This window comes from Aotus nancymaae, unplaced genomic scaffold (genome assembly GCF_030222135.1).
Source record: "Aotus nancymaae isolate 86718 unplaced genomic scaffold, 86718_ANA_hifiasm-v0.15.2.pri h1tg000036l, whole genome shotgun sequence".
Taxonomy (NCBI): domain Eukaryota; kingdom Metazoa; phylum Chordata; class Mammalia; order Primates; family Aotidae; genus Aotus; species Aotus nancymaae.
The window spans coordinates 78169139-78187335 of record NW_026988450.1 but is presented as its reverse complement, the minus strand read 5'-3'; the positions used below and the strand labels follow the sequence as shown (position 1 = coordinate 78187335).

General features: G+C 38.8%; 1 protein-coding gene across 24 annotated transcripts in view; it reads left to right on the top strand.

The window, feature by feature from the left end:
* CYRIB (CYFIP related Rac1 interactor B) overlaps window positions 1–18197 on the top strand; it is a 172348-nt gene that overhangs the window by 103847 nt on the left and 50304 nt on the right. For 12 of the 24 annotated variants that reach the window (XM_064384597.1, XM_064384584.1, XM_064384592.1 and 9 more), the window contains 2 exons: window positions 6765–6851; window positions 8281–8319. The gene's annotated coding sequence lies outside the window, so the exon portion shown is untranslated. Of the gene's footprint in view, window positions 1–6764; window positions 6852–8280; window positions 8320–18197 lie in introns of those variants that run through there. The other 12 variants (XM_064384598.1, XM_064384585.1, XM_064384594.1 and 9 more) reach the window with 1 other exon arrangement.

Below are 18197 nucleotides of genomic sequence, written 5' to 3'. Positions count from 1 at the left end.
GATGGAATGACAGTGTCATATGGTAGGTGTATATTTAACTTTTTAAGCTGGCTTTGCACAAGTGTATAGGAATTCATTTGCACCGTATTCTCACCAGCACTTGGTATGGTCATTTACAATTTTTTTTTTTTTAGCCATCTGGTATGTTTTCAGTTTGCATTTCTCTAGTGGCTGATGGTGTTGAGCATCTTTTCAAGTGCTTATTTGCAGTCCATTTAACTTTGGTGAATTATCTGTTTAAATCTTTTGCCTGTCTTTAAATTGAATTGCTTTCCTTCTTAGGTTGTAAAAGTTCTTTATACAGGCAGTTCTCATTTTGTGCTGTGGACTGTAAAAATACTCATGCAGGCTTAAATTTTGCAAAGCAATCTTAGAAATTACGTTGTTCCATGATTGTTAGAAATTTTCGTCAAAACATACTCTTATTGTTGTAAAATGTATAGGGAAATGGATAAAATAGTAAAACTGGTATTTTACTTAGTGCAATTTAAACCTTGAGAATTAAAGTGTTTTTTTTTTTTTGTAAAAATCTTTTCAAGAGTAGTTAGAACCATGCCTGGTTTCTTCTTCCCTGTTGTACGGTGTGGAGTGAGCATCATTTCTAGGCTTTGGACAAGTTGTTATACTTCTAAGTTTGGATCAGCTTCAAACATTTTATCCATTACACCTTGAATATCAAGAAATATATGTGAGTTCTTTTAATTTGAAGATTTTTTGCTGGCATGACTTCCTCTGAGACATTGTCATCCTTTTCACCATAACCACTCTCTTGTTTTATGTTAATCAGTTTACCTTCAGAAAGTTCCTCTGGCTGCATATTTAGTCTCCCTGTTGGCAGCAGTGTCAGCAATCTCACAGTCAACTCTTTCTTTGTAACTCCATTTATATTCCGTTAGAATTTCCAGCATTATTGCTTTTGTTTCTTTGCTTCACTTTCATCTTTGTTGGCAAATCCTCTCTTTCAGGTACCCTTTTTAAAAAAGAATCTCATGGGTTTGTCACTGGGAGACAGGGAAGTAACCCAGCTTCATGCTCTGTAGTCTGTGCATTTAGTGAATAACAGGTATGCAGTGACCAGTCACTGACAGGCTTTAAAAGAAGTGATATGATTGGTCAGGGATCAGGATATAAAAGATGGGAGAAAAATATAAAACTATAAAGCATTCTGTATTTTCAGTATCTTCATATCTCGTTACATTGAAAAAAGACAAAAACTAGACGCTTTAGAAAAAGTGTGTTTATGGTTATTATGGTCTGTATAATAGTAGTGATGATAATAACATCAACTTGCATTTATAGAGTACTTTTCTGTCAGGGACAGTTTTAAATGCTAAACATATTCTTTTTTTTTTTTTTTTTTTGAGACGGAGTTTCACTCTTGATACCCAGGCTGGAGCGCAATGGCGCGATCTCGGCTCACCGCAATCTCCGCCTCCTGGGTTCAGGCAATTCTCCTGCCTCAGCCTCCTGAGTAGCTGGGATTACAGGCACGCGCCACCGTGCCCAGCTAATTTTTTGTATTAGTAGAGACGGGGTTTCACCATGTTGACCAGGATGGTCTCGATCTATTGACCTCGTGATCCACCCGCCTCGGCCTCCCAAAGTGCTGGGATTACAGGCTTGAGCCACCGCGCCCGGCCACATATTCTTATTTAATCCTCATAATAACCCAATTAGGTGGTAGGTATTACTATTATCCCCACTAGAGAGAAACTTGTCCAAGGGTGAGTGAGCCTCACAGTTTGGTCCCAGAGCCCATGTTTTATTTATACTAGTGCTACTTAAAGTGCACTTTGCAAACCAGCACTGACTGTTCACATCTAGTCTGTGAAGAATTGGAATTTGCATTTTTTTAAGCTTTAAAAATTTTTTTTTTAAAAAAGTTTCTTTTTTTCCCCAAGTAATTTCTACAAAAGCATTGGATCATGGTGGCTGGAAATATTCTAGCAATGACTTGTCATTGAAGAATGTACTTTAGTTTTCTTAAAAAGAATTAGCTAATGAATACACATGTATGTATTTTAAATGTTTCTATCAAGAATTGCAATTAATTGAACAACTTCTAGTTCTGATTACTATGGAAAAGCTTTTACTGTAATTAAAACACCATGACGAAAGACAAGGTTTATTTCAAGAGCTTTTGCTTTTTCTAGGTGTGATTTTGAAAGTGGAGCAGATTCCTGAAAGTCAAGGTGTTGCATTGTAGGATTGACTTTTATGCTTTGTATTTAATCAGTTTCTTTAGTAGCAGTAAAGAACATACTTGTTTTCTGTCACCATGACACATAGATTAGGAATTCATTGAGTCATGTTACCTGAATGACTCTTTAATATGCTTTTATTAGTTCATCCTGTTGATTATCATATAGAATTGTTTGAAAAAAATGACTTGCAAGACAAGAAAGGCCCAGCCTGAGCAACTTAGTAAGACCCTGACTCTAAAATAAAAAACTACAAATAAAGAAAGACAAATTAAAATAACCCAAGTCTTTGTTTTCATTCAAATGCACTTTCTCTGTTCCCAGTTCTCCCCTACCCCCAAACCCAGAGTGCATCTCTGCATCTTTTGAGGCTGGCAGATCACCTGAGGTTGGGAGTTCAAGACCAGCCTAACCAACATGGAGAAACCCCGTCTCTACTAAAAACACAAAATTAGCTGGGCGTGGTGGCGCATGCCTGTACTACCAGCTACTCGAGAGGCAGGAGAATTGCTTGAACTCAGGAGGCGGAGGTTGCGATGAGCCGAGATCACGCCATTGCATTCCAGCCTGGGCAACAAGTGTGAAACTCCGTCTCAAAAAAAAAAAAAAAATAAGGCCTTGTTAGAAAAATGGGAAGGACTAAGTTACACAATTGTGGAGAAAAAATAGCTGACCTCAGTAGTTTAAAAAACAAAGGGAGAGAGGATGGGCAAGGTGACTAGTGCCTATAATTCCAGCGCTTTTGGAGACCAAGGATGGAGAACAACTTGAGGCCAGGAGTTCAACGTTACAGTGAGCTATGATTGTGCGACTGCATTCCAGCCTCGGCAGCAGAGCGAGATCCTGTTTCTTTTATTTTTTGGAAATAAGGTCTTGTTCTGTTGCCTGTGTTTGAGTTCAGAGGCAGTCATAGCTACTGTGGCCTTGAACTCTTGGGCTTAAGCATCCTCCTGCTCAGCCACACATGTGGTTGGGACTACAGTTGTATGTCACTAGACCTGGCTGTTCATTTTATTTTTTTGTGCAGATGGTCTTGCTATGTTGTCTCATCTGTTCTCAAACTTCTGGCCTCAAGCAATCCTCCCACCTCAGCCTCCTAAAGTGTTGAAATTAAAGGTGTGAGCCACTACACCTGGCCCCTGTCTCTTTAAAAAAAAAAAATAATAATAAAAGCAACAGAAGACACCACTTGTCAAGGATTCTGTGAAGTTGGCCAGTGCATCATTCTGTCCAAAATTACATTTAATTAACATTCTAATTTAATTCTAATTCTAAAGTTTGGGCCAGGGTACCTGGCACTGACTTAGGTATGTTTGTGTCTTAATGTTCAGGGATTATGTTTGTCAGTAGGCAAGAGTGTGACCCTTGTGTGCAGTGGCCTGTGTATGCACAGCCAGGGTTTTTTGCTTGCCGAGGTTCTTAAACCCCAAACCAGGCAGAGCTATATTGTATAGATGTTCAGGTTATATAATAAAATAATAGTTCATCAACATTTTTATATTAGACTGGGATAACATTTTCTAATCACACAGATATTTTTGTGCTTATGGAAGTCTTGGGCATTGTTTATAAGAGCAAAATGTTAGAAAAACCTGAATATCCAGTAGTAAGAAAATGCTTGAAAAAATGTGGTATACCCACATGACGAGTTGGTACATAAAGATTAAAGGTGGTATTTTGGCAGAGGTTTTAATGATATGAAAATATTGCTCATGATATGAATTATAAAAAAGCAGGACAAATACAAATATATGGTGTTAAATTTTATAAAAATATGCATAAGAGAATTTAGAAGAGAATAATTGTTAAAGTTTTGGTTGTGGGATTATAGGTAGTGATACTTGTTTCTTTCCACTTTATGTGTACAGTGAGCATGTTTTACCCTTATTAAAAAAAGGGAAAATGAAGTTTGTAAGACATTTTTAGAATCTACAAAAATCAAATCATGTTCTGAAAGCCTGGCATTACTAGTTAACTGTTACAGGCAATTTACTTTTTCCTGGAGATAATTTTTAAAAAACTTTAAAGATAATGAGAAATGTTGGTATTTCATTTCTTCTGGAGCATGAGTTTACAATAGAGATTAAGATTTTCTTGGCCAGGCATAGTAGCTGATACCTGTGATCCCAGCACTTAGCGAGGCTGAGGTGGGAGGATTACTTGAGGCCAGGAGTTAGAGACCAGCCTGGTCAACATAGCAAGACCCCGTCTCTGTTTTATTTAAAAATTAAAAAAAACTCTGTAAAAAATTTATTGATATTGTACTAATATTTAGTATTAATATTTGTACAATACCCAGATTTATATTTATCATATATACCTTGATATTTGTTTTTATATAAAAAATATACTTCTAAGTATATCAAGGAGGGAGGCTCTAAATGTAACCATTGTACTTCTGATCAAACTATTTTGTGGTAGTAAGCATGGTGTAGGATGACATAGAGGAAGCCTCAGGTGTTTTGAGCTCTCATGCAGATTAGACATGGTTTCCTTGACAGTACTATACTTGAGATTTAGTGTCAATAGATATATATTATTATAATTTTAATATCAAAAGGTAGTGACCATGTTCAGCAGAACTAACAATTCCATTAATCTGCACACTTTGAGTTTATTTTTGCTCTTTTACAAAGGAAAAGGATACATAGATAACCTAATTTAAATAAGTGAAAAATCTGCATTTTACAAATAACAAAGCATGCTCAAATAACTTAATAATTTAAATAATTGGAAATGCAACCCAGGTCTATCTCATTTCAGAACCAGTTCTCTAAACCATTTTACTATATTTGCCTTTTATTATTAGGGGCTATACATTTTTTTCATATTTATTGTTTTGCCTTCCTGTTACAAATTGTCAAGGTTATTTTTTTTCTGTTGTCTACGTGGGATTTATATACACTCCCATGAACTATTTAAGACATTTTAGTATCCTTTATCTTTAATTTTTACAAGATTGATCTGTCTTTCCACTTTAAATTTTGTATAGTGCTTTATATTTTAGCATATTATTTCTCCAAAGATAAGATTTTGTGTTCTATTTTCTGAGATTTAGTATTGAGAAATTATATTCAAATCCATCTGTACTGTATAGTTTGAGAAGGGTCTATCTTAGTTTTCCATTTCAATGCTACTTATTTATTTTTTATTTATTTCTTTTGAGATAGAGTCTTACTCTGTCACCCAGGCTGGAGTGCAGTGGTGCAATTTCAGCTCACTGCAACCTCTGCCTCCCGGGTTCAGGCAATTCTTGTGCCTCAGCTTCCCGAGTAGCTTCCCGAGATTACAGGCGCACATCACCACCTCCAGTTGATTTTTGTATTTTTAGGAGAGACGGGGTTTCACCATGTTGGCCAGGCTGGTCTCAAACTCCTGACCTTAGGTGATCCACCCACCTCAGCCTCCCAAAGTGCTGGGCATACAGGCGTGAGCCACTGTACCTGGACAGCAGTGAGATTTATGTACCATCATTTGAAATACTACAAAGCTATAAATATGGTTGACAGAATGGTCTGAAGTCATAATTAATGTCTTGCTGGAGGCAAGAAAATTTTAACACTTAACTTGAAGGATCTCTAGGTTTGTAGATTTTGGGTGCCTGGATTATCCAATGTAAATATTAGTTAATATTTACTGTTTATGATCTGATATTTGATTTCTAATGGTGAATACAGTTACAAGTGTTTTATTGTTTCTTGATTTATTAAGAATTAGAATTTTTCCTCATGGTTTTATGCAAGTGGCACTGTTTTTTCTGCTGTGGTTTATAAAAGTGGTCAGTCAAGCCACTTGTTTATTTCTGGGTGCCTGGAGTGGGCTGTAGGGAAGGAAGTTTTATCTTTGGCAGAAAAAGCAGTAAAGTGTTTATTCATTTCACTTTTAGTAATACTGATCCAAGGCAAGCTTTTGAGGAAAACTAGAGCAGTTAGACTTTGAATGTGACTCGCATTTATGGACTAACTCATAGAGAAAAGTTAAAGATGAAGGATTAATAAAATAATAAATTGTAGACAATGTGAGATTCTAGAGCAGAAGTCGCAAACTGATGGTTTGTCCACATGTAGCCCTCAGACTGTTTCATTTGGCCTACTGGGTATGTCTGACTTATTTCATTAGTTGCTAGCGTCTAAAATCTGTTCACGTGAAGGTTGAGCTCTGGATCACCTGTATTTTTAGCATGGCATGTTGATAGCAGTGGCACCATTTAGATAAACACACAGTTGTTTGCCTGGTTAACACTTACCTAAGGTGGCCTCAGCCAGCCAACTACGTATCCATTTTTGCAAACTCTGTTCTAGTTTCTTGAATATGAAATAATAGTAGATCTATAATGCTCATGCAACAGAATCTTCAGCCCTGAGTTAATAGGAGATAGTAGGCTCAAGGATTTTAGGTAGTGAGAGTTTGGGTGGAATATGGGGTGTGCAAGAAAGTGTAGTGGAAATTAAGAAGTAGCATCCAGTGAGGTAGGATGAAAAGGGATTATGGTATCATGGAAATCAAGTGTCTTGACCTAGTTTTACCCCAAAAGCAGAAACTGAGACAGCTGCTTTTTTGCAGGTAATTCATTTGCACACCTGTTAGCAAGAAACAGAAGTTGAAGGACTGGAGCAAGTGAACTAGGAAAGAGGGAACACCAATCCAAGGGTGCGTTACTGAGCTATTCACTTTTGTGAGCAGCTGGGGCATGATCCTCAGGAAGCCCTCTAAGAAAGCAATAAGGATATCCCTTTCGTTGGGAAGAAGGTGATATTTATCTGCTAGATCCCATCTCTCAGTGTTAACACCTTCAAATTTTCAGATTTGTTTATGTCTCTGGATAGCTGAAGAATTCGTGTAGATATCTCCTATTGCAAAGCCTCAGAGCAGAAAGTTAACCACAGATAGTGCAGTCAGGATGAGGTACCTCAGCTAGAGTGAAAACATGAGGCTTTTTCTTGGTAGAGTGATCCATACCTTCTTCTCCAAGGGGTTAATATCTTTATTTGCTTCTTATAACCTTTTTTTGCAAAGTTATAATAAACTCATTCTGCAGATTTTATTTTACCTAAAATTGTGTCTTTGGAATAGTAAAACCCAGCCTGGCATGGTGGCTCACGCCTGTAATCCCAGAACTATGGGAGGCCAAAGCAGGAAGCTCACTTTGAGCACCAGGAATTGGAGACCACCCTGTGCAACATAATGAGACCCTTTCTCTGCAGAAACGAATGAATTGAGTGAATGAAATAGTAAAACCAATCCTAGAGAGGCCTTTGTGGTTCACTTGAATTTTGCCAAATGTGTCCCTGGCAAATAATAGGTTATTGTTATGAAGTAACGATTTTAGAACCTTTAGTAAAACTGATTGTTAATACATTGAAACTGAATGAACTTAAACTGTGATAAGAATATATAAATAAGCCTCTTTTGATAGTTTTAGGCCCCTGCTAAAGAGGAATTACTGACTTTACTTTTCCTTCTTTTTTGAGATGGAGTCTCGCTGTGTCGCCCAGGCTGGAGTGCAGTGGCATGATCTTGGCTCATTGCAGCCTCCACCTCCCAGATTCAAGCGATTCTCTGGCCTCAGCCTCCTGAGTAGCTGGGATTACAGGCATGCGCCACTATGCCAGGCTAATTTTTGTATTTTTCAGTAGAGACGGGGTTTCACAATGTTGGTTAGGCTGGTCTCGAACTCCTGACCTCGTGATCTGCCTGACTCGGCCTCCCAGAGTGCTGGGATTATAGGTGTGAGCCACTGTGCCCAACCCTGATTTTCCTTTTCTTACCCTTTGCTTCATAAGCTTTGATGAGAATTGTGTACTTGTCTTGGTACATTTTTTACTCTTTGAGTGTATTGACGATGACAACTGGGTTGTCTTACCTATTGTTGTTTTCCAGGGCTTAATATAATGCCTTACTCTAAATAGGTCCTCCCTAAATGGTGGTTGAGTTAATTCCAAGGAAATAAATACATGTGTGTATGTATAAAATGTGCATGTGATGGCGTTCGTGAACTTTAAAGTTAACTGTAATAAAAACTTGTTTTAAAGTATAATAATGTTTTAGACTTTCTTCCTTTTTTTCTTTCTTTAAACAGATAGAAGGACAAGGACAGAATCACCAGCACTGGCTGAAGGTAAATATGTCTTTGGGGGAAATGATTATTCAAATACAAATGAAAAGTTACTATTTCAATAAAAACTTAACACATTAACTATATATAATTTAAGGAAAATGTTCTATGCACAATATTGAGCTACTAAAAATGTTGTTAGGAAATATTGATTGTTTAGTTTTGGGCTCAGAATAGGAACTGGTGGGGAAAATGGAAATTAATTAGACCTTTTTTTAACAGCTTTCTTTCAATAGGAGAGGTATGTGTTTTCCTTTGAATTAAGTCATTTTAGCTGTCACCAGTATAGTTGATAGTTATAGCTATCACCACAAGAAAGGTCTAAGCCATAATTTTAGTAAAGTATATATATATACATATATATATTTTTCATTTAAAACAGAAGGGAAGACACTTTACATATTACCTTAAGAATTCTACCTGTTAGTGGTTTTTGTCCTTTTTTAAAAAAAATCTTAGAAGCAAAGAATATTTATCAAAAAAATAGTTACTGTTAAAGGGTCCTGAGCACTTAAACATTTGTAATCCTGGAATTATTTTAATTATCACAAGTTATTAAGTATTCAAAACGTAATCTTTTTTTACAGACAGACTTTGTGTTCTTAAGTGAAAATAACTAGCTTAAAATCCCTTTCCATGTTCTTTTTTGTCATAATCAGAAGATATTTTTTCAAGACTAGCTGATCAGGCCAGTCGTGGTGGCTCACCTGAGCCTGGGATGTCCAGGCTGCAGTGAGCCAGGTTTGCATCACTGCACTTCAGCCTGGGCGACAGAGCAAGACCCTGTCTCAAAAAACAAAAGCAAGGCTGGGTGCGGTAGCTTGTGCCTGTAATCCCAGGACTTTGGGAGGCCGAAGTGAGCAGATTACCTGAGGTCAGGAGTTGGAGACCAGCTTGGCCAGCATGGTAAAACCCCATCTCTACTAAAAGCACAAAAAATTAGCCAGGTGTGGTGGCATGCACCTGTAGTCCCAACTACTAGGGAGGCTGAGGCAGGAGAATTGCTTGAACCTGGGAGGTGGAGGTTGCAGTGAGCCGAGATTACCAGCACTCCAGCCTGGGCAACTGAGTGATACTCTGTGTCGAAAAAAAAAAAAAAAGAAAAAAAAACAGCCCATCATTTTATTAGAACTAGTATGACAGTTACTACCATGACAATCCTTCAAAATTGTCATAACCTTGCTTACTCTTATTTTACAGTTCAGGGGTTCTTAACGAGTATTTTTTTGTGCAAAGGACCTCTTAGGCAATCTTAATGAAGCCTGTGAATCCTGCCTCAGGATAATGATTCATGATTATATGAAGTAAACTACATAGGATTAAGAAGGAAATGTTATATTCAAAAACCATTAGCAAATACTATATACAAATTTGTGATAAAGTAATATGTGTGCTTCTTACATTAATGTGTTTCTCATGTTAGAGAATAAGCATTAGTAAGTGTGCTATGTATCTTAATTTTAAATAGATATTGTTTGCAAAAATTGTAGTATGAAAATACCCATGGTTTCTATTAATGACAAATTCATAGGTTTTCTAATACTACTGTGGTTTGTTACTTACATTCTTGATTGAGGGAATTGCTAATTTTTGCATAGAGGTTAGTGAAAAGGTTCCCCTCCATATTTACAGATCCCTGAATTCTGTGTATCCCCATATTAAGAACCTTAGTGAAAATTTAGCTAGACCTTTTTCCGTCATATTTCAGTAAGTGTAGTTTTTCATGTTCTATTTAACTAATCTTAAAGAAGTAGTTATGGGCTGGGCACAGTGGCTCATGCCTGTAATCCCAGCACTTTGAGAGGCCAAGGCAGGCAGATAACTTGAGGTCAGGAGTTTGAGACCAGCCTGGCCAACATGGTGAAACTGAAACTCTGTCTCCAAATAGAAAAATTAGCCTGGTGTGGTGACACCGCCCTGTTATCACAGCTACTTGGGAGGCTGAGGCATGAGAATCACTTGAACCTGGAAGGTTGCAGTGAGCAAAGATCTCACCATTGTACTCCAGCCTGGGCGACAGAGCTGGGCTCTGTCTCTCTGAAAAAAAAAAAAAAAAAAAAAGTATCCTAATAGTGTAGGCTAGAAGTTTGTGAAATAGCTTCCGTTTGCTGATCCATAATAACAGAAACAACGAATTCTGTGGAGAAAGAAAGTAGAAAATGAGTGTGAAGCCTTGGCGAGTGCCTGCCTTCAAAGAACATGAAGTAAATATGTAAAAAACAAGTATCAGGGCTGAGTGCTTGGTAGCATACACCTGTAATTCCAGCACTTTGGGAGGCTGAGGTGGGTGGATCACTTGAGGCCAGGAGTTTGAGACCAGTCTGGCCAATAAGGCAAAATCCTGTCTCTACTAAAAATACAAAAATTAGCTGGGCATGGTGGTGCATACCTGTAGTCCCAGCTACCCAGGAGGCTAAGGCACCAGAACTGCTTGAGCCTGGGAGACAGAGGTTGCCATGAGCTGATATCATGCCGCTGCACTCCAGCCCAGGTGATAGAGTGAGACCTTATCTCAAAAGAAACCGCCATCCCAAAACCCAAATATACAAAATAGGAAGAAACCTATGTTTTCTTAATACTTCAAAATTTTAAGAATAGAAATGCCATCATTGTCATGGGAAGGATACAAATGGTAGTGCCCTGATAATTGTGTTCCTAAAACATGAAAAAGGTAGAGACTTGCAGAAAGTCACCAGCTGTGTGGCAGTTCCATCAGTAGTATAAGCTGTACGGTGGTGAGTGCCAGCATGATCTAGAACAAGCCTAGAATCATGTCCCCGAATCCCAGTCCTTGCCCAGCAGCTGACAGCTGACTACAAATAAAAGGGAATGACAGGTCTGTTGAAGTTTGGTTAATACAAAAACAGCATTAACAGTCATTTTAAAGGGGACATAGTGGGGGACTTGACTTTCGTTTTTGTTTCCTTTGTTGTGGTGGTACTTGATTCTTTTGATGTGATGTGGGCCTGATGCCATGTTTTAAAGATGTTCTCAGAAGCTGCACTGCCAGAGTCAGTGGATTAAGCCTCACGTTTTTAATCATTTGCTGCTTTGTCCAAGTCACCAAGTTTTTTTGTCTTTTTTTTTTTGAGATGGAGTTTTTTGCTCTTGTTGCCCAGGCTGTAGTGCAATGATACAGTCTCAGCTCACCACAACCTCTGCCTCCCGGGTTCAGCAGTTCTCCCGCCTCAGCCTCCCAAGTAGCTGGGATTAGAGGGGTGCACCACCATGCCTGACTTAACTTTTTAAATTTTTAGTAGAGATGGGGTTTCTCCTTGTTGGTCAGGCTGGTCTCGAACTCCTGACCTCAGGTGATCCTCCTGCCTCGGCCTTCCAGAGTGCTGGGATTACAGGTGTGAGCCACCGTGCCCGGTCTAGTCTTTACTTCCCTTCTTTCCTAAAATTAGGGAGTTGAGCTCATTCAAGTCATTTCACAAACTCTATAGTCTGGGCTCAGATTTTCTATCTTTTGTCATCCCCTTTCTCCATTTCTCTTCTTCCAGCAACTTTATACATGTGGTAATGAAAGTCTTCAGAATCAAAGTGGAGTTACTAATGTTAAGGAAACTCTGACATACAGAGCCAGGGAAGGCTGTGAAAAGAGTGTTCTCACACTTGTATGCCTGATAATGAAAAAGACTACAGAGACCATAACCTTATACAAAGGCCATCACCACCTTACACAAAATAATACTTTTGCAAGGACATCTGCCCAGCAACTGCCTGTTCAGCTGCAGACTGGTGTCACCCTTGTTACTGATCTCTGTAGCTAAGGATATTTATTTCAAAGCTGTTATATAACCCTTGTTTTTCCTTTAAAAATCTTTGTCTTCCTTTACCTCCATGAATATGTATGGCATAGCTAACTATTCAAAAAAATTTACGTTCAAAAAAATTTATATGATATGTACATGTATTTGATCTTAATAATAATCTCAGCATTTCATTTACAATTAGCTTATTCCACAGTATTAAGAAAATACAGATTTCTTCCTATTTTGTATAAATCAACCTTTTAAAAAAAAGCAAACCAGCTTTTGCAATATTATTTACGAAGGTATCTGGCCTTGTTATTTGAAAATAATTATGGGATTTGTTTTTTTTTGTTTTTTGTTTTTTTTTTTTTTTGGGATGGAGTCTCACTCTGTCTCCAGGCTGATGTGCAGTGGTGTGATCTCAGCTTACTGCAACCACTGCCTCCCGGGTTCAAGTGATTCTTCTGCCTCAGCCTCCTGAGTAGCTGGGACTACAGGCATGCACCACCACACCCAGCTAATTTTTGTATTTTTAGTAGAGACAGGGTTTCACCATGTTGTCCAGGATGGTCTCATCTTCTGACATTGTGATCCGCCTGCCTTGGCCTCCCAGAGTGCTGGGATTACAGTTATGAGCCACCATGCCTGGCCTTGGGACTTGCTTTTAAATTTACTAAGGGGGATTTCTTTCTGCTCTTAACTGAAGTAAAATTGTACTTTAGAAAATGATATAATGAAAGGCCGGCCACAGTAGTTCATGCCTGTAATCCCAGCACTTGGGAGGCTGGGGCGGGTAGATCACCTGAGGTGCTGGGAGTTTGAGACCAGCCTGGTTAACATGGCAAAACCTGGTCTCTACTAAAATTACAAAAATTGACCGGGCGTAGTGGCATATACCTGTAATCCCAGCTACTCGGGAGGTTGAGGCATGAGAATCAGTTGACCTGGGAGGCAGAGGTTTCAGTGAGCCGAGATCGTGCCATTGCACTCCAGCCTGGGTAACAAGAGCGAAACTCCGTCTCAAAAAAAAAAAAAAGGAAAAGTAAAAATTTACATATTCAGTTATAATTACCACCTCCTTGGCAACATCAAAATGTAAATGAGTGACCTCTGCTGGACTCTGTCTAGCACTATAAGAGATACTGATTTATACATGTAGAAAATTATTCAAGTACGAATCTTTAGAATTCTATTACCAAGAAGAGAAAAATATGTTTTTGTATTCTGTTTGGCTATGATAGGCCTGGAGGACATACATTTAAGAGAATGATTTTAATTTTAGTTCAGTTAAATTAAGTTCAAGAACCAGGAAAACATTTGTGCCCTTTTGTAATTTCACTTTTATTAAATTCCGTTAGTGTACAAGGCTCAAACAGAAAGACCTGACAAGCTGTAGAAAACTATTTAAGAACATTTCCTAACGTCTGTCTTCTTTTCCTAATAAGCATACTTTCTTCTTTTTTAAATTTATTCTACTTTTAGCTTCTGCATCTAGCCATCCATAACATAGTTTTTGCTTTTCTTAAAAAAATTTTTTCCAGAAAAATTTTTTCTCACTTAGAAATTTTAGTACTAATTTCTTTCAAGAACACTTGAAATTTTTCTTAATTCTTTTGGATGAATTGTATGTACCACAGTAAGCTTTCATTTATTGACTTAACATTTATTTAGCACTAACATCATGCAAAGACCTCTGCAGGGTGCTTTGGATACAGAAGTTAAGATCACACTCAGGGAAAAGGTTCCACTGCCCTTGGTCCTTAAGCCTATAGTGTTTAACAAGGTCTCTGTGATGAGTATTCCCTTAAAAAAAAAAAAAAAACAAACTTAAAATTTTAAATTGGGGCTACGCGTGGTGGCTCACGCCTGTAATCCCAGCACCTTGGGAGGCTGACGCAGGTGGCAGCCTGGCTAACATAGGGAAACCCCGTCTCTACTAAAAATACAAAAATCAGCTGGGTTTGGTAGCAAACACCTGTAATCTCAGCTACTTGGGAGACTGAGGCAGGAGTATCACTTGAACCTGGAGGCAGATGTTGCAGTGAGCCGAGATTGCGCCACTGCACTCCATCCTGGGCGACAAGAGCGAAACTCTGTCTCAAAAAAAAAAAAAAAAAAAAAAGTTAGATGAGGTCTTGCTGTGTTGCCCAGGCTGGTCTCAAACTCCTGGGCTCAAGCAGTCCTCCCACCTCAGCCTCTCAAACTGCTGGGATTATAGGCATTAGCCACCATGCTTGCCCTAGAAAATCACTTCTAAACTTGATTCAGAAGCTAAATTCTTGACATTACTAGATTGGAGATGTCTTGTTTGTAACTTTGCCAATGCGAACATATATAATGTTGGGTATTATATAATGGGTAACTTTCTTTTGACCTCATTTGACTGTTGTTTTAAGATACTTCATATATTTAATGATTTCTTAAGTAGTACAGGGATTGTGTTTAGTTTATTTCCAGGTCAATGAGAATTTAAACCAAGGAGAAAAAATTAACAAGTGGGTGACTTGCAGTTTAATACAAGGATTGTGTGGTTCTTGAGGGTAGAATTCATGTCTTAATTGTGCTTATTCAGTCATTGGCTTAAGTTTCTACAAATTTTTCTAAAAATTGACAAGTCTAAAATTTAAGTTATGTAGAGTTATTTAAGCAGTGGTGAGATGGCTACTTGGCGTAGATATATTGTAGAATAGATTCATACCAAGATTAAACAGTCAAGATTGAGTCTTCCATTTGACCATGGGATGGTCCCTTCCTGGTCTGAGAGTCTCTTATTTATTGATAGTGAGATATAAAGCCATTCTGCCTGTTGTCTTTCACTCCCCACAGTGACTATAATGTTAAGAAGAGCCCCCCTAGTCAGCCCCAGAAATTAAGGGATACTTCAGAGAATACCTTATCTTTTAACTCAAATTGTGAAAGAAAGAAAGCAGAACAATTTTTAAGGATTTCTTACCCATTTCAGTCATAGAGAGGTGACTAGGAATGGCATTTTACTTCTATATGCCAAATGTTGGCAGATTTCCTTTCAATTGTAGGCCTCCTGCTTCCCGCACTTTGTCCTTTTCCTGTGAAATCTCCCAGGAGATGAAAGACTGATGGACAGTTTATCCTTTCACTGCCACAGGCCTCTTTATTTGTCAGTGAGGCCTTAAGTTTCTTGCTTTTTTGCTGCTGTTTGGTGACTGGAAGAGGCACCAAAGACTCTCAGTCTGGGGAGATGGGTGGCATGTTTATAAGTAATTGATGAGAATGTCTTTGTAGCCCATAGTTATTCTCTGTGCAAAAACAGAAAACTAGAATTGCTTCTTCTGAAGATGACTGTTGGTCATGAAGATTTTAAGGATTTGAACTCTATAGCAATAATGCATAAGAACATCAGAAACACCACTGAAGATTAGTTCAGAGGTGGTAAAGAGTGTTGTGGGAAAATACCATTGCTGTCTAGGCCAGCTTTAATGTTTTAGCAATAAATCTTTGTCTGTTAACCTTGTCCACGATTTTCTTAATGTTTATAGAGCTTATATTTAAATTATCCCTTCATAGGTAGGACCAAGGAATTATTCCATAAACTTAGTCCCTAATTTATTAAGTTGTACTTTGTTTCATTTGACCTAAAGCTACTGTTTTTATGGGATGCCCTTAGTTTGGGTATTCTCTTTTTGAATAAATAAGCTGTTTTTTACTTGAAATTGTTCATTCATTAATTTGACAAATATTTATTGAGTACTGCCTGTGTGACAGAGTATCTGTTAGAGGCTAGAGTTTCAAAGATGAAAACAGATGTAGACTTCTTAGATGTTTGGAAGAGCTTTCCTATAAAACTCATTGAATAACTGACACATTCTATTGTTTATAAGTGGTTCTAAAGAATAGGAAAAGCCTATGTATACAAATATGCTTTACAAAACCAGACAACAACAGAGAGAAAAATTATAGGTCAGTCTTATAAAATAATCCAAGGTGAAATGTTAGCAAAACCAAATCTAGGAGTATGTTTTTTTTTAAATGACCAAATAAACCAGGCGCAGTGGCTCACGCCTGTAATTATAGCACCTTGGGAGACTGGGGTAGGAGGTTTGCTTGAGCCTAGAAGTTCAAGACCAGCCTGGGCAACAAAGGGAGACCCTGTCTCTACAAAAAATAAAAAAACTAACCAGGCAGGGTGGCATGCACCTGTAGTGTCAGTTACTTGGGAGGTGGCGGCAGGAGGATCGCTTGAGCCTAGGAACATGAGAGGCTGCAGTGAGTTATGCTTGTGCCACTGCATTCCAGGCTGGGCAACAGAGTAAGACCCTGTTTCATTCATTCATTTATCATAAATAAATAATAAATAACCAACCAACCAAGTAGATGTGATCTCAGGAATCCAAGAATGATTTAGCAATAGAAAATGAATTTATATAATCTGTCATATTCATAGATTAAATGACAAAATGATTGAAATTAGAGGTGGCAATTATATATTTAATGCAAAGTCAAATCAAAATCCCATCAGAATTTTTTGTAGAATTTGACAATCACATGAGTGAACAAAAAGGCAAGAATAACTAAGGCATTTTTGAAGAATTGTTATTTCAACAAGCATAGACCATGAAGAAAAGGTGAAAAACTGGACTATTATGACAAACAGCACCACACACCAAGTTAAGATATGTTGGAGCGTAGGAGAATAGGAGAAAGTATCTTGTATATAAGCACGAAAAGATTGGTATCCAGAATTTCTTTTCTTTTTCTTTTTTTTTTTGAGGTCGAGCCTCCCTCTGTTGTCCAGGCTGGAGTACAATAGTGCAATCTCGGCTCACTGCAACCTCCGCCTCCTGGGTTCAAGCGATTCTCCCACCTCAGCCTGGCATGTGCCACCACGCCTGGCTAACTTTTTGTATTTTTCTAGAAATGGGGTTTCTCCATGTTGATTGGGCTGGTCCTGAAATCCCCACCTCAGGTGATCACCTGCCTTGGCCTCCCAAAGTGCTGGGATTACAGGCGTGAGCCACCGTTCCCAGCCTGTGTCCAGAATTTCAAAAGCTGCCAGGTGTGATGGCTCATGCCTGTAATCCCAGCACTTTGCGAGGCCAGGGTAGGGGAGGATTGCTTGAGGCCATGAATTTGAGAACAGCCTGGGCAACAGGGTGAGACCCTGTCTCTGCAAAAACAAACAACCCATCCCCCCGCCACACACACACCCCCACACCCACACACACATTAGCTGAGTATGATGGCAGGGGCCTACTCAGGAGGCAGAGGTGGCAGGATCGAATGAGCCCGAGTGATCAAGGTTGCAGTGAACCATGAGCATGCCACCACACTCCAGCCTGGGCAACAGCAAGACCCTGTCTCAAAAAAAAAAATAATAAAATAAAAATTCCTGAAACTGAATTTGAAAAAAAAAAAAAATAGTATGACAGTTGAAGTTGAGTTAAGAAAACTTATCACTCTGGATATTTCAAACAATTTAATGTAGAAGATTGTTTACAAAGATATTAGAAAAGCTGGAAGAGCAAAAGGAACAAGGGAGAGAACAGAGTAGCAAAGATAAAATAAGAAATTGTGATGGGCCGGGTGCGGTGGCTCACGCCAGTAATCCCAGCACTTTGGGAGGCCGAGGCGGGCAGATAACGAAGTCAGGAGATCCAGACCATCCTGCTCAACATGGTGAAACACTGTCTCTACTAAAAATAAAAAAAATAGCTGGACGTGGTGGCGTGCACCTGTAGTCCCAGCTACTCAGGAGGCTGAGGCAGGAGAATCACTTGAACCCAGGAGGTGGAGACCGCAGTGAGCCGAGATCATGCCACTGCACGCCAGCCTGGGCGACAGAGCAAGACTCTGTCTCAAAAAAAGAAAAAATAAATTGTGATGCTCCTATTACCAGAGACAAGCTGCTGCCACCCACTAGGCTGGACCCTACAGGCTGCACCTGTCCCTAATTAGGGTATTAGATGCTGGGATCACCCTATTCACACTGCTTCTGCAACTGCTAGCCTGCTCTAATCAATAACGTCTCTCTTCTCCTGTCTTCTCACCCTCCGGTGCCTCCTATTGACATAATCTAACAGGAAGCCAGCTGGCAAAGATGTCTGGGAAATGTCATTTGCATTCTCAGCCCCAGCAATGCAGAAAGGTAGA